Source organism: Phaethon lepturus, unplaced genomic scaffold (assembly GCF_000687285.1).
Source record: "Phaethon lepturus isolate BGI_N335 unplaced genomic scaffold, ASM68728v1 scaffold8147, whole genome shotgun sequence".
NCBI lineage: Eukaryota > Metazoa > Chordata > Aves > Phaethontiformes > Phaethontidae > Phaethon > Phaethon lepturus.
In genome coordinates, this window is record NW_010551071.1 from 1 (window position 1) to 12574 (window position 12574).

The window sequence follows — 12574 nt, forward strand, 5'->3', positions numbered from 1 at the left end:
TAATAATAATAATTATTATTATTATTATTATATAGTTTAATATATTTATACAACATACAAATATAAAATAATAAGCATATACATAAATATAATAAATGCATAATTAGCCTGATACCAGGATTGTTTGGAAGCACAGGATCCCGAAGTATAGGCAGCCAGGGATATTTCCAGTGGCAGACAGGACTTTGTGAGACTCTTACCTATGACTTGTCAAAGGTTTCTTAAATTCAGCATGCTTCTGTAAATGTTGGAGATGAAGACTCCATATTTTTTGTTTTGTCAGAAAATTCTCTGCTAACACTATGATGCAAAAAATGTACTGGAACAGATACACATAATCCCCAGCTTTGCACAAGAACCTCCTAGACTTTTGTTTTGAAGGACTTTGTGAGACTCTTACCTATGACTTGTCAAAGGTTTCTTAAATTCAGCATGCTTCTGTAAATGTTGGAGATGAAGACTCCATATTTTTTGTTTTGTCAGAAAATTCTCTGCTAACACTATGATGCAAAAAATGTACTGGAACAGATACACATAATCCCCAGCTTTGCACAAGAACCTCCTAGACTTTTGTTTTGATCTTGATCCAAACAAAAAAGTTCAGAATACAGAATCCCTCAAGCAGTGTCTGCTGCTAAATAAGATGACCATCATGCTAAGAATCTCCACAATTTGCGAGGAGTTTTGCACCCATTAACCCATACTGAATAACAGTTTTGCTTGTGTGCCCAAATATGCAAGTCTAATATGCATCTCTGGTTACAGAGCAATAAAAATGGATTTTCAATTAGCAGTTTTCAGTGCAGGGCTTTTCTAAGGCATCTTGATTGATGTCAGACCCAAAGAGACCTGTCCCCATGGCACATGCACACCCTGCTCGTCCTCTCCTCCCTGAGCTCTCTCCAGCCACTGGGGTAAGAGCACCCTTCTTCAGCTAGCCTTATTTTCTACATAAAAGATCTCCCTTTTGACAAGATGTCTGTGGGATATTCCCTTCTTGACACAATTCAGCTGTTTTAAAGGATACAGCTTTTGAAATTAAATTCAAATCATGGAAAGAGCCAGTAACAGCTCTAACAATTGCTGCAGTTTATGCAAACATTAATGGTACCGGTATGGTCAAACTATTCCAGCAAGCAGCAGCGAGAAACATGCAGTTTGACAACTTCCCCACGTATGCATGTCGGATCTGGCTCATTACATTTTTGATTTCTATCTTCCCTCTATACAACACATCTTTAGGAATGCTCCAGCTTGTGTGGAATCATGAGAGTGAAGGACCGTAAGCCAGTGGAAGGACCTCTACTCACCAATGTCAGTCGGTGCTATATCAGATGCAAGATAATACAACCCATGATCTGAATTATAAATATAAAATATCCAGAAGTTCTGAAGACTAGAGGCCAAAAATAACTGCTTTTTACCAGAAAGACTCCCTGAATTTTGGGGAAGACTACATGCTACTTGGGATTTTACTACTATATCTAAGAAAGCGAAACCTACCATTATGTAATTCGGCTTCTGCAAAGAATGGGCAGGTAGATTAAGTTAATGCAATCAGTATAACATCTTTATTTCTGAACAACAATTACACTTTGTATTGCTGGTGGAACTTCAAAGCACGTTATGGATGTGAAAAATGAAGCATACTTTTTGCCATTCAGTATACTGAAAAACAAGAGGAAAAAACCCAGTGAAAAGTGGCATTGTCACATTCGTTGACGCTGGTTAAAGCTCTCATGTAGCTTAAGAAGCAGCCCATGTTTGTTAAGGAAAAATTAAATTAAGCCATGAAAACAAGATCCCCATGCATCTTCATCTTCATTCAATAAATAAAGCATGATATGCTGTCTCTGCACTGCCTAGGAACTGTAATTGTTTGATATTGTAATTTTGAAATAAACATAGTTTGAAATACTCATTTAGTAATGGAAAGTATTTTGAAGAACTGACACTAAAATTATCACTAAAAGCTCTACTTTAAGTATTATTAAGCTGTTTATTTTGAAAGAAAACACCTCCCAGAAAAGTTTCTTTTCCATTTTTTCCCAGCTTTTCAACTTCTATAATATTAGGCCTTGGAAATTAGACTTAATATATTCTTGCACATTTCAGAGGAGGTCCTGGATATTTTGATCTTTAAGTGAGAAAAATGAGATGGTACTAGAGCAAATGATTCCCTCCCTTTTTTATATTGTTGCTATGATTTCTGGCTGCCATGTTATCATTTCTCTGTCCTAAATGAGACATTACCCTGTATTTTTGGTTTTTTTCTATATTGCATGGGCTTAGTTATTTGCATAGAAAATGAGTGGAGCTAGATTTGTCTCTCAATCCATATCTCTTTCCATTTAGGTTTGCATGTAGGTTATTTTTAGTTCTATGAATAGTTTCCCTACTATGCATAACAGTCCTGAAAAGGCAAAGAAAAGCATGTACTCAGTAAAAACTCTTAAGGAAACAATTTCCCCCCCGCCCCTAATACAGTAGTTATAACTTAAAGGCTCAAACCAGAAAAGAAAGGGGAAAAAAACAATAAGTTATGTTTCTTGAATAGTTTCAAGTTTACTATGCTGTCTTCCTCATGTTTTAGCAGAGAGACACAGCAGGAAAAAAAAGAATAATAAAGATGTATGATTTAGTATTTTGGATTAAAAAATCCCCAAACTTATTGTTGTCAGCAATGTCTCCATGCCTGCAGAGCATAGTGTATACAGCAAGGCAGGAGACAGAGAAATGACCCAACTCAGTCTCCCACACTGGTCAATCATCCCTAGGGTGAAGCTTCTTCGGTCAACTGCACTGTATTCACCTTTCAATTCTTCAAATTCCACTGGCAAAAAAATTCTTATTAAAAATTTATTACCTTTTTCTCTCTCTAAATTCTAGAATAACTGCACTATGTTAACTACAGGCTAGAGAGTCTCTAGTCTTTAAACTACCACCACACATAATGTTATTAATAGTTCTGATCTAGTTACAGATATTTCTGCCACTAGCCCAAGCAAATACTCAATATCCAGGGCTCAAGGGGCATTTGCTTCTAAATAGATAAAAGATAAAGAATGTGAAGACATATAAATATTGCAAACTCAAGAAAGATCATTCTTCATATAATGGGGAAGCTCCTTTGAAAAGTTGAACTAGTTTGTTATTTAAAACATTATATTCAATAGAGAAGATGCGTAGGCAAATTCAGACTGAATGGACTGACAACAGAAAAACCCTGAAATGCTCTTGACACCGTAAAATGACACTACATGAACTAGGAGATACCAGATAAAATGCCATGGACTGACACTATGACACTATTGCGTGTATTGCTAATACTTTCTGGGCTCTGTGTACCTGGTCTTTTACCTAAGCTCCACACCATGAAGGGACTTCTCTTGCTTCAAGTCTATTCTAAGTTTGTACAGTGCCATCACTTTTCTTGAAGCACCATCAGCAACTATGCAATATGAATAGTTTCAAATTTATTTTAATTTCATTTCCAGAACAAATGGACTGGATTTTGATCTAAAGGCAATCATTTTGCCTGTTGGAATGAGATAAAATGGCAGCAGTGAAAAGCCCATGTATTTATTGAATTTCTTACCAGAGCTGAGCCTTTTAGGAGAATAAAATGAAAAATGTGGCTTGTTAAAAGCACAAAAGGGGTTTTTGTTACACGATATCTTTTCATGTCAAATGAAAGTGCAACATATTTCAGACTAGACAGACTCATTAATACTGACACCTTGTACAGTCTCAACTGTTTTTCACTGTTGATAGTGAGTCGGTATTGGAAAATTCTACATTCTGAGACAGGAATTATTAGAATAAACTGTACTTGGATCATGCTTCATACTTTCTGATATTTATGCCATTTTTCAGTTATTCTCACACTTTATGTAGATCTCTCTCCAGTGACAATGACATACCACATTGGAGTGGAATTCTGTTGCCAGAAATACATTGGTTTGTTTAGGGAAATTGCATTTTTGCATACATTTTAAAACAGGAAAATTGGATATTTAAAAATTCGCTTGCTGGTTGCAGTCATTATTTAATAGTAACTCTCCAAGGTTGTTTTTTTTATTAAAAAACAGGTAGATTAAGTTAATGCAATCAGTATAACATCTTTATTTCTGAACAACAATTACACTTTGTATTGCTGGTGGAACTTCAAAGCACGTTATGGATGTGAAAAATGAAGCATACTTTTTGCCATTCAGTATACTGAAAAACAAGAGGAAAAAACCCAGTGAAAAGTGGCATTGTCACATTCGTTGACGCTGGTTAAAGCTCTCATGTAGCTTAAGAAGCAGCCCATGTTTGTTAAGGAAAAATTAAATTAAGCCATGAAAACAAGATCCCCATGCATCTTCATCTTCATTCAATAAATGGGATGTCCTTAATAAATAAATTAGGACTAACACTTTGTTTGCCATGCATGACTGAACTGAAATTAGAATTGGAGGAATAGTAAAAGGGGATCCGAATGAAGGATTCCAGTTTTAAAAAAATGTTTATCGGGTGCCTTAAAAATGTCCACAGGTTTCTGTGACGTGAATTAATAAAAAAGAATGCCTACGACCATTAAGTACTTTATGCCCTAAAAATAGTTTCAGGTCAACTGTATCTATGGATTTTAACAATTATGAAAATAAAACCTTTCATTTCTTTCCTAAGGTGGGGGGTGTTTGGTTTATTTCCCTTCAGAGTGGATGGAAATATGAATTAATTCATACTTTACTGTCCTCTGTAGAAACAGATTTTTATGCATTGGTAATTGAAGTCTGTCAGACAATTCCTATGAGTTGTTGCTTACCGAAGTACTTACAGAAGCATTGCAGCCTATTCCATAAAATTATCTGGTTTTATTTTTTAAGAAAATTGTATCTCACATCTTATTTTTATAATAAATTTCAATATTATTTTGATTTTATTATTTTTACGTTAATTATGTATTTTGAATTATCCCAGGAATTGTTCTTTTGTTGGTAGTCCATATGAAAAAAGAGAAGTGACAAAAGGAATTACAGCCCATTAGAGAATCTCCCTCAAGTTCTTCAATTATATAAAAGCAAAGGAAATTCATATGCAAATGAAATCTGCAGGCATTAAAAAGGGATGTAGTACAATGTAATTGCAGAGAAACTGCACAGAGGCAGCAGAATAACAACAGGAAAAAATGCAATGAGATTCAGCTTCATAAATGTTAAGCTAATATATTTAAGGGAAGACAGCTTGAAATGCAGCCCATCAGGCAGGTGATACCTCGTAATATCATTGAAGGACACTGTGCACCTTGGTATAGGAGTTTGTTTATTCAGATGTATATATTAGCTCTTATCAAAAACACCTTTCAGAGATCTGAACCAATCTTTATACAACAGCCCTTTAGGCTTTGGCTGCGAACATTAGAGAGATGAGCACAAATACAGTGTCTTGGTCAAGGAGATGTGAACCATCTGTGTTAAAGCAGCATAAAACCAGAAGACACGGAGTGTGATTCAAGGAACCAGTGATGGGATTACAGCTACACAATGTTGGTATATTTGTAATTTTTGCTTGTTTATCCTGAGGGAAAGGACAGAATTCCCATGAGATGGGATACTTGCTGAAATAATCAATAGATAACAGGCCAGAAAAGAAATCCTCCCTGGCACAGCAGATGGGCTTCACCATCAAATAATTCTTTTCTGCCCATAATTCACTTTAGCCAGACACTGACCGCAGCACTACAGCAGACATTGAACACAAAGTTGGTGCAAAACTCCCATACAGTAAAACTGCCCAGGTTTCTTGTTCCCTGGACTCCTAAGTATCCTGGTATTTTCAGGGAAATGTCTTTATACAATTCAGGCACAACTATCCTTACCAAAGAACTGGAAAATGTTACAGTGGCTAATATAAGGGAGAAGGAAGGTAAAAATCAAGACAGACATCAAGATTAATTTCCTTATTTAGGCAGTAATTTAGGAAAATATTTAATCTGCTTAATTTTCAGCACCTAAGCAATCTCTCTTTAATAATTATGGCAGGAAAGCACACTGCAAATGTCGGCATCCTGTTGAATCTGTGTCAGCAGACAGACCCAGCTGTTAGTGCATTTATAGGAGCAATTCAAAGTTCTGCGGACAGTACTTCTGCAGCACTACGGGACATTATCTTAAAATAAAGGCATGTTTTGTATCCACATCTATTTCACATTACACCTATATTGTGTAGTTGTTTATAACGAATAGTTGTTTTGACACAGTAATTTCAACATCTTACAAAATACTGGGGTACCACCTTGTGGCAGCTTTTTAGATAGCACTGTTGGCATTAAGACTGTTGAATGACTTAAAAATGGAACAATTAGCATTTGCTCTGATTAGAGTTTTGAGCTATGTTCAGAACCATCTGCATCCTCCCAGCAATTAGAATACTTTATGGATTTATGGGTTTCTCTGTTATAGAATATTTGAAGTAAATTTCTAATGTATTCCAGTGGCAGCTGGAGATCAGTGTTCCAACCCTATTAGAAAATTACTTTTTTATATATATATATATGTATGAAGTTGTGGGTTTTGTATATATTTATTTAATATATAGAAAGCTGTTGAAACTTCTTAGCCTGGAGTTATGCATGCATTCAAATACTGTCAAAGTTGGGAAGCAAAAAGACACAAGCAAGGGAATTCCCTGCCTCTATCAAGGCAGACAGATCAGTGATAGCATTTCCAACCCTGGGCTCCAGAAACAAAACCAAACTTCTTTCGAGACACAGTGATGGGAGAAGCCACCAGGTAGATCTGTCAGGTAGGACTGACTGACAGCTCCTGTATCTGCAGCCCTGTCTATCCAAGCTCAGCAAGCCAGCATCAGCAACGCAAGACGGAACAGAGACATGGAAGAGCCCAGGTTGCCCCTGTTGTCTCACAGATCTGCAAAGGGAAGGAAACCAGCAAGAGGTACAGAGAGGAGACGTGGGGAAGACAGCAGCCTCTGCTCTCATGATGTTAAGATCAGAGGAAAGCATAGAAAACTCAAAGGCAAACAAGCATGGCATGTAACTGAACTGCCATGGTAAACGTGAGCTTTTGGAAAGAAAAAACACAGGCATCTGGATACTGCTAAATGGACTGGAGACATCAGGCTGAAAAAGCATTTATTTTAGGTGACCTGGCTGGGCCATTAGCTAATTAGCCCTTCTGTACTCTCCTGGTTTCAAATCTTTTTAGAAACAAAGTATAACAAACAGTACTGTTTCAAGGACATTTTGGTCTGCTTCTCCCACAGCCATCTTCATCCTCCTTTCCACATCACTGCAGGAAATGAGGTTTCTGCTCTTAGACAAACGTACCATCTGTTTAGACTTTGTGCTTTGGTTTAGGTCTATCTCAGGGTATTGAAGTTTAGGTTCAAATTTATCTCTTAGAGCTTTGACTGATTTGAAAACACAGAGCAGGAAGGAGAATTTCTGTTGTTTGAAAATGGTAGTTAACAGGTTGTTTATTTTGTGTACAAGGAAGCTCTGGGTTTCTTCAAATTAATGCTTAAAATTTGAAGCTGCTTGCCACATGCCAGCTTGAACTCATATGTGCTCTTGTTTTGTTCACTAACTACAAGCATCAGTTTAGAGTAAAAAAGATTAAAAACTGGCACAGAAATGAGACATGAATGAGCCAATCTGAAGCAAGGGCTTATAGCTCTGCGAAGTCCAGTTCTCCTCCAGCATCCTGCTTTCTAGCTTCCAGCTGAACCCCAAACCTATTAAGGGTGGCAATGAAATAGGAAAATGCTAAAAGATCAGATGTTTGGGTCAAGCTGAAGAGAAAGCGTAAGGCTAAAATATTAAAACAATAGAAAATTTGAACAAAGGCTCTTACACCCTTCTCAGTAACACTGTTTTGATATTTTCCTGTCCCACTTTCTAATCTCTTGACCCAAATGCCTGTGTCACCTCTCTACCTCAGACTAAGACTTATAAAAAAGGATCACAAAAGAGTGCTTGACTGGTGATAAGAGGAGTGAAAACACTTTCTCCTGAAGCAGTCAGGAGACTACTTTCTAATAGTAAAAAGTACATATCTGCTTATTCGATTTTCTTCATTTTTAAAAGCTACCCTTTAAAAACACACACTACTGAGTTACCAGCAAGTGTCACAGCCTATTACTACAGTAAAACATTTTTCCACTAAGTAGGTACCTATGTACCCAGGACATTTGTTGCCCAAACTTTCTCATGCATGCTCTATAAGGCAATGTTGATTGTAACCTGCCAAATCATCTTTGCAAATATCCATCATTTATGGTAGCTATAAACCCATGCCTTCATGTTATACTAAGTCGTAACTCACAAGAGAAGCAGCAGAAAGGGAAGATATATCGAGCTAATTAAAGGAAGGTTTCTTAAACAGTTTCTTTAACCTTAACACACTAAGCTTCCATTTATCATTTTATGCTATTATATTACGCCTCAAGAAAGAAGGCCAATTCAGAAAGTAATTCAACACATGCTAACCACACAGCTGGTGAGCAGAAAGTCAAGTGCCTCACTGAAGAAATCTGAGGAAGAGAAGGAACATTGTGAGAAAACATGGGCACGGCTGCCCAAGGAGAACAGCAACATAATGAGGTGCTACAGAAACATAGATTTCTTCTGAAACCATCTTGGAAATCAGTTTAGATTTATGCAAGAAGATAGGTGAAAATGCTATTTCCTTCATTTGTATTCCTGCAGTCATAGGATTAGTGGTATGGGTATGATCACAAAGTTGTATGTATTCACTTGTATACATAGAACTAGAGTTGAAAATATGTGAAGGCTCAGTGAGAGTGCTCCCCTTTTTTTTTTCCTGCAATACAGGCTGAATAATGCCCAAGTGGACTGGATGAGGAAGCTGTAAACTGCAAAATAACTACACAAACCTTCTGCAAAATGGAGCATAGAAAGATGGCAGAAACACAAAGCTGGATGAAGCTTTCATCAGATGCACCTGTAACAGTGAACACTTTTGCTCTCAACTTATTTGTACCTCATTCCTCAGCTTTGTGTGCAGGATCCTTTCAAGTTCTGATCTTGCAATCAATATACAAATGAATAGCCTGCAAACTTCTGTTTCTATATATGTCAAGTGATTAAATCTGGCCAGGATTTTTCAACAAAGGCTTTTTGATGGGAAATTTCTGAGTGAACCCCCAGATTTTCTAAAGAAAAAAAAAATGTTTCAAAAGGGTTGACAGGAAGTTCTCAGGACAAATAGGAGGGGGGAAAAATTATTTTTTTCTTCATCACCACAACATTTCCTCTCTCTTGAAAATAACCACTGATTTACAAGCTAAGTTGGGATGTAGTGAGGCACATACGGAGCACAGGACATGTAACTCAAGTCTCCCTCACTCCAGATACTTCTTGTCTTGTGACTAAGGGGTGTCTGTCTGAAGAGTGTGGGTTCTTCTGTAAAAGCAGTAGTTTCAGTTCTTCTATAGTGAAGTTGTTACTGACTTTTTTTTAAGCCAGACCCTTTGTCCCCACTTTCCATTCCGCCTCTTGCCTTTTTACTTGCTTTGGGGTATTTTGGTTTTTGAGGTCCTGATGATGTGATCCCCTGCCTGTCTCTCTACCCACAGAAGGCTAAATGCTGCTCAGAGTGGGAGTGGACTTTATGGCCTTGCATCCTTTTTTTGGTTTGTCTGACTTGTGGGAGGAAGGTGGCGATAGCACTCTGGCCCACATTTGAGCCTCTTCATCTATATATAGATGTATAGATGTGATATTTCCACAACTGCAGGTTTTACAGGCCATTTCAAAAAACAGAAAGAAGGTGGTGACTTGCATGGAAAGTATCTGCCAAGGTGCCTACCTATTAACACATGCCTGAGTCAGCCCACTGTATTCTCCTCCTTGCCATTCCTGAATTGCCCATCCCAACCAAGTCTGGTACACAATCCCCTTTTTCACTCAAAGACACCTCCTTCTTAGACTGAGAAGTAAAAATCTAGCTATGGCATTTACAACTGCATCTTTTGAAGAAGTTGTGGTGAGAACACTGGAACCAGTGAAGCCTGTTTTCCCTATGGAAACTTGTGTCTTCTACTCTCAATAGCACAAATCTTGCCCTGCTGTCACCTACCACCTCACCCTCCATAAGACTCCATTTCTTACACCCACAATACTTAATGCCTTCCCTCTCCCACTGCCTGGAGATCTCTGACACGGCAAGGAACACCAGAAACAGCACGCGGTTTGAAGACACCATGTGCTGTTTGTCAGCAGTGTATCAAACCCGGCCTCCAGCTTCATAAAGCCAGAAGGATCATACCTGCACCCCTCCATGAAGTTCAGTTACAATCAGCTGAACGCTTAAAGAGTTACTGTGCAAGGTGGCCAGGCAGACAGAAGACCTTTCCTTGGGTAACAAGCTTAATAATTCATTAATCTTACTCTTTATGAAGAATAGATCATCCAGGAACAGAACCTGGTTTCAGTCCTGTTTACCTGGTTATGTACAGCAGCAGGCACTGCTGGGCAGGACCACTGGCTTTGAGAACTCTGCCTCAATGACCCAAATCACTCAACCACAGGCACAAAAAAAAATAATCAAGCAAACAAAAACTTTACCAAGGTTTAAAGGAACAAAGAGAAAGTAGTTTGCAGGAAAGTCAGCTCAGACAAGACCATAAAAGGCTTTTCAAAAAAAATAAAGTTTACATTACGTACCAGCAGGGGACAGCAAGGCTTTATACATACACAGAGATTTATATGCTCTTCTGCTCTGATAAAAAAAGACTGTTCAATCTTTAGATACCATTGGGCAAAGGCTTTCAAAACGGAAGAGTCACAAGTGCTGAAATTCAGCCAGAACCGTAGGGTAATAATAGCAAAGACTCGGAGCACCAGTCTCAAGGTTCAATCTTAGATTAAAAATACAACAACTATCACCCTATTTTACTCACCAAAATATACAAGGAGAGATTTAAATTTTTAAATAAAGATATTTAGTGCTATTTTACATGCTGAATGGGATCCTACTTGCCCTTAGTTGCTATTTCAGAAGAGCAACTTCTGAACTTTAGAAGAGCAACAACCTGAGATTTGCAGGTTCAATGTCGTAGCTGACAGCTCTATACCGTCAATGTCTTAGGATACCTACAGTGACAGTAAACACCTATATTTAGGCAGCTGGCTCATACTCTCTGGTTCTTTGCATGGGGAAGAGGTCTCAAAATGCATGTAATAATTTCTGATCATAGCTGTCCTTCCACGATTTCATATTCCACAAGATTTGATGATACTTTTATCACCAAGGAATGACAACATTTATGTGGTTCCCCCATGACAAACTAACAAAAGCCTGCATGCACTACGTGTCTTAAAAATTTCTTATTTAAAGGACTAGTGAAAATTAAGAAATCTTCTCTTCATCTTTGGCATATAAGAAAAAGTATCTTTTTAAAACAAATATCAGTAAGACATTTTCAGTTTGCTGAATATGTTTTCAGAAGACATGTGCTACCTTGTAAAATCTCCAAATACCGAAAAATGAATGGGACCGTCTCCAAAGAGCTATCAATGTATACATGTACTGTGGATAATTAAACTGCAGCTTTCATTAATGTCTGCAGAATTAAGAACGGAAAACGATTCCTGCTTTTCATGTACAAAACCACATTTTTCTAATACAGGAGCTGTTCCCACATTACCCATGGCAACTGGATAGCAGAACAACAGAACATAACCCAAAAATCTGTATTATATTAAAAATATACATTATACACGCACACATATTTTCTGCATTCCAAATGTGATTAGGAAGTTCATTTTTGTATATTGGTTACTCATAGTGACATGTTAATGTCCTTGCATACCAAGTGGGCCATAAATACCATCCCATACCTAATATGAAATTCAGGAAGAATAAGAAATTCAGTCTGTTTAATTTGTCAAGGAACAAATCAACAAATAACTTCATCATAGCCTATAATCAAAATTAAAATTAAGCAGCAAGACCAGTTCAAACTAGAATGAGACACACTTTAATGACAACACCATGTTAAGACATGTTAGACTTATACTGAGACTTTAAATCCAGATTGGATAGCTTTCTAAAGAAAGTTTTACTCACGCACAATTCTAAAGCCTTTATTTTGCAGCAGGTCAGACTAGGTCATCAAGGTCTTCTGGGGGTTTAAAATCTCTGAATCTGTTGTATGACATACTTTTATGAAATGTTGTATGAAATACTTCTGCAAGTATTTTTTGAGCCCTTTATAATCTTATCATTACCTCTGTTATCTGACATCTAGAATTACTGTAGGGCCTACTATAAACCTCATCACTACTCACATGGACTTCAGAATCGGCAGAATCAGTTGTTTTAGTGCTATCGATCAGGTACATGAAATTGTAGGATTGTGCCTATTATCTGTTTTTCCATCAATAAATCTTTTAAAATGACTCTACTAACATTAATCAAATAATGCTCAAAGAGAAAACGCAGAACACCCTGGCTGTTGGACATTTATTCTGTGATATACACTGGTTGCTATTAACAGCTAGAAACAGTCTTAAGCTTCTGGCAATTGTATTGTTTCATTG